Source organism: Heliangelus exortis, chromosome 4 (genome assembly GCF_036169615.1).
Source record: "Heliangelus exortis chromosome 4, bHelExo1.hap1, whole genome shotgun sequence".
Lineage (NCBI taxonomy): Eukaryota > Metazoa > Chordata > Aves > Apodiformes > Trochilidae > Heliangelus > Heliangelus exortis.
In genome coordinates this window covers 11,247,983-11,253,151 of record NC_092425.1, presented here as the reverse complement: position 1 = coordinate 11,253,151, position 5,169 = coordinate 11,247,983, and positions in this window count along the sequence as shown.

The following is a 5,169-nucleotide window of genomic DNA, read 5'->3' as shown; positions in this document are numbered from 1 at the left end:
AAAAAAGGAAAAAAACCCACACCCAAACACCCAGCCCTCAGCCTTTCTGTCAATGCTGGGCAGAGCAGCATCAGCCTTGGAAAGACACTGGATGCAGAAACAGCCATAGGCAGGGTTGAGGAGAAGCAGCCACAGCCTTCTGTGGCTAGGATGGGTCTATCCTTCCTTTGCCAGGCTGGGAAGAACCTGCAGGAGGGTGGCCAAGTGCAGAGACAGAGACACCTTGGAAGGAAAAAGGTTATCCTAAGGGTATGGCAGCTCTTCCTGGGAAGAACATCTGAATTGAGCATATAAACATCCCACACTTCCCAGCATGGCTTTAAGATGAAATAAACTCCTTCTGTAATGCTGCCAGAGAATGGCTGACTAAGAAATTTATAGTCCTAAGTATTCAGGATTCCATTCTCTATTACTCTGTGAACATCTATTAGAAGTACAAAAATTAAAATAAAATGGCCATATTGTGAAGATGTTATTACCTTTGTTGACAAATACCTTTTATTTTCAGGAAAAAGTTTTCTTCCAAGAAGCCTGATGACTCCAGAGATAGGAACTTGCTAAAATAATCTGCAATGGTATTGTACAGAATTGCTTTTGCTTGCTGTTTAGATACATTCTCTAGTGCCACTGTTACCTCAAGAGGTGGAGTTGACCGGCCTGGGTTAAGCCAAAAAGACAAGAATAGGAATAGAAAACCACTAAATATTTTAACAGATATTCAAAATCATAAATCTGTAATCAGCAAAGCAGAGAAGCTCTGTTAACATCTTCTTACGTAAAACAACTATTTGTTGAGGCACGCAAATAAAAAGTTAATGAGACCAATTTTAAAAAGCCATTTTTGCAAGCCCAAAAGTTTTGGATTACTTGTTTGTAGCAAGACAAACCTCTTCTATGGGTGCGGCGCTCCAAGGTCCAACCAGGTGTCCCAGTAGAATCTCACGAGCAGTGCTCTGACCAGCCTGGATCGGTGCTACTGCTCCAAAGGTGGCTAAACCAGCCCCTGGCTTCCCCAGGTGTGAGCTTTTATTGGCCCCCTAATCCTGCTCATGCGCAGTAGGGGCCCGCCCTAATCAGGCACAGGTGGGCTTAACACGAGGTCAAGCCCACTACCTGGCAATTAGTGCCACCTGGTTGCCTCATGTCACTACATTTCCCCCCCCCCCCTTTTTTTTTTTTTTTTTTTTTCTAAGGAAGACAAAAAATATATGAAGTTCAAAAGTATCACCAAGGTTATTCAGTTTGAGCTGCTGGGTGATGCATCATTGTCCATTAATGATCTGGTCGCGGCAGGGCGTGTCCATTTACTGGGTACCCAAAGAGGTCCGGAGTCTGTGGAGACACAGCTATAACCTCCTCCAGTAAACAGTAGTGGCTTGGGCCCTACCCACTGACCTGTAGATGGATCCTTGTAATTGATTTGGATTTCCGGCACGCGGTTGATTTTCTGGGACAAATAATGGAGTAACACGGGGGGTTGTTGGGAATCGCGACTTAGGCTGAGAAAGTTCAGTGTAAAAAGCACTTTGCTAAGCTGCATCTGTGGGTCCGTGTCTTTGCTGTCTTTTTGCTTTTGTAGATATGTCTTCAGGGTGCGATTGGCTCTTTCCACTATCACCTGGCCTGTAGACGAGTGAGGGATCCCTGTAATGTGTTTTACTCCCCAAGTAGCAAGAAACTGCTTGACCTTTCTGCCTATATAAGCAGGCACATTGTCAGTTTTTACTACTTGAGGGACCCCCATGACAGCAAAGCAATGGGTCAGGTGACGGACCACATGTAGACCCTTCTCCCCTGTCTGAGCTGTCGCCCAAAGCATGCCTGAAAATGTGTCTATGGTCACATGGACATACTTGAGTCGTCCGAATTCCGGAACATGGGTGACATCCATCTGCCAGATCTCTCCTGCTTGCAGCCCACGTGGATAGACTCCCACTCCTAGGGCAGGGCCAAATTGTGTGCACTGAGGGCATGCTTTAATAATCCCTTTTGCATCTTCCCACAGAATTGCAAACATGCGCTTCAATGCCCTGGCATTTTGGTGGAACAGGGAATGGCTGTTTTCAGCCTTCGCGAACTGACTTAGAGGACCCTGCATTCCTAGGCTGACCAGGGAGTCAGCCTTTGCATTTCCTTCCCCTAGGCCTAATGATGTTTTATGGTTACGGATGTGAAGAATACAGCACGGCTGTGTGTGAATTTTCAGCACAGGCTGTAATGTGAGGAAGAGTTCCAGTAGACGTTGGTTTTGTACTGGCTTGACAAGAGTATCCTCGATACGATTCGCCACTCCTACCGCATATTGCGAGTCGGAGACAATGCTAAGGGGGACACATCGCCATTGTGTTAAGGCCCACATGACAGCCAGTAGTTCCAGAGTCTGTAGGTTGTCTTTGTCGGTGCCCGGAATCAAATGTTGCTTCCACTGTCCCTTATCCTGCCATACGCAGGCGGCCGTTTTCGACCTTTTTCCGGCATCAGTGAACACGGTGATACCAGGCACTGGACACCCTGAAACAATTGGTCGTTCTATCCAATGGAACTGGCTGATGGGCTGTAGGCGCTTGTGTTTTGGGCCTCCATGATGGATATCTCCAGAGTACTCAAACAAGGCGAGTTGTAGTGGTGTAGAGCGTTGCAGCAACCAATCAAAGTCAATTGTTTTGATAGGGATGCTGATCCATCCTGGCTCTCGACCATCTACTTCAAGGCAACGTTGTCGTCCCTTTCGTATCAGGAATGCTGTTATTTCGATTCGTTGCCAGATACCTTTCTGGGCCGTGTGGGGTGGAAATAACCATTCCAAGATGGCTATCGACTCTGATTTTGGACAACTTTGGTTGTGGTTTTGGTCACAGTTGCCACGGTGGTGTTCCCCATTTTCTCTTTGCCAGTTGAAATCCTGCAACAGCAGTGCGAATGGGAATGAAGGGTGGTTGCATACCCAGACTCCAATGGCTTGGGTGGCATCTCGACGATCTGCAAATCCGGTTGCCAGTTTGTGGACGACCCGTTTTAATGCATTGGTATGGTTATCGGTCCAGTCCACTAACACACCTGGTTGCGTGCCCCGTAATAGTGACAAAAAGGGGTGGATATCTGCATTGTTGAGACCTATGATGGGTCGAACCCATTGAAGCTCACCCACTAGCTTTTGGGCGTCATTCAATGTTTTGATCGAGTTGATCACTTCTAGTTTTTGCGGTCTCACCATGGCGTGAGTGACTTGCCACCCTAAGTAGCTCCAGGGCGATTGTGTTTGCACTTTCTCAGGAGCTACAATTAATCCTTTTGTCTTCAGTTGATCGGTCGATATCTGACTAATGTTGTCGGGGAACGGGGCTTTCTGGCAAAGCAATATGTCATCCATATAGTGGTAGAGTAGTGTGTCTGGCATTTCTTTTTGGATCAGCGAGAGTGCCCGTGCCACATACATTTGGCATATCACTGGGGAATCCTGAGGGTATGGCAGCTCTTCTTGGGAAGAACAACTGAATTGAGCATATAAACATCCCACACTTCCCAGCATGGCTTTAAGATGAAATAAACTCCTTCTGTAATGCTGCCAGAGAATGGCTGACTAAGAAATTTATAGTCCTAAGTATTCAGGATTCCGTTCTCTATTACTCTGTGAACATCTATTAGAAGTACAAAAATTAAAATAAAATGGCCATATTGTGAAGATGTTATTACCTTTGTTGACAAATACCTTTTATTTTCAGGAAAAAGTTTTCTTCCAAGAAGCCTGATGACTCCAGAGATAGGAACTTGCTAAAATAATCTGCAATGGTATTGTACAGAATTGCTTTTGCTTGCTGTTTAGATACATTCTCTAGTGCCACTGTTACCTCAAGAGGTGGAGTTGACTGGCCTGGGTTAAGCCAAAAAGACAAGAATAGGAATAGAAAACCACTAAATATTTTAACAGATATTCAAAATCATAAATCTGTAATCAGCAAAGCAGAGAAGCTCTGTTAACATCTTCTTATGTAAAACAACTCTTTGTTGAGGCACGCAAATAAAAAGTTAATGAGACCAATTTTAAAAAGTCGTTTTTGCAAGCCCAAAAGTTTTGGATTACTTGTATAAATATCCAGACTGCTAAGAGCTGGGCTGCTCTCAAGAATCCCTTGACCTCTTGACATCTCTACCCTGGGCATTTACATCCCTATGCACCATGTTGAGGCTGCCTGGAAGAGGCAGCCTTCCCAAGGGACCAGACAGCCATTTTCCATGAGCAGATCTCTGGACATAAAACACTGCTAATCCCAGAACTGGGAATTTCAGGTCACTAAACACAAAGCTCAGCTGGGAGCCAGCTGTGCCATGCCAAGCTGCTGGGGACCTGCATCCTGGGCACACCTGAAAAATGCTGGGGATGAGGATGCTCCAGTGCAGGGAGAGGGGGCAGGTGGTACAACAGCCATGGGGATTCAGATACTTTTGTCCTGGCTTTACAGCAAGCAGCAAAGTGGCTGCCAGGGGCACTGGGATTCACTTCACTGGGATTCACTTCACTGGTAACCAGATCAATACAACAAACTGGCTGCACTGGTGTAGGAACCTCCATATGCTGCTTTTTCCTGAGAAATTAAAATGCCCATTAAAAGTGGACAACAGGAGAAAAGTTTTACCTTGTATGAAAAGCTATCAATGTTTGGTCTCAGTTTAGATTGTTTCTTAATACTTCCTAAAAGATTTGAACCTTGATGGTTTTTAATTATTATTATTATTACTACTTTAATTTCTAAGCTAGTGTGTATTCAAGCTATCCCTGGGCATGTCCTGCCCTCATGCCCTAGATGTCAAGATGTACAAGGTACAAGATGTTGCCTCTCTCCTGGTCTTTTAGGGACTATCAAGGAACATATAGTAACTATGAAGTAATTAACCTGTAGGTCAGTCTCTTCTCTCAAGTCCATGGCCAAGTGGGCTGACAAACTTAAAAACATGCATGGTTTTCAAAAGATAAATCATATGTCTTTCTGTGTGACATATACTTGATAAATAACCAGCATATCTGAAAACACTGCCTTTCTAGATGCTTCTATATGAATCCAAAAGCTTACCTTTAGACTCCAGCTTTTCAGTTTGCTGCAACACATACTTCCACCCTGAGTTACATGGCAGCTGACACCACCACAATCCTGTTAGAAAGACCCTTGTTGT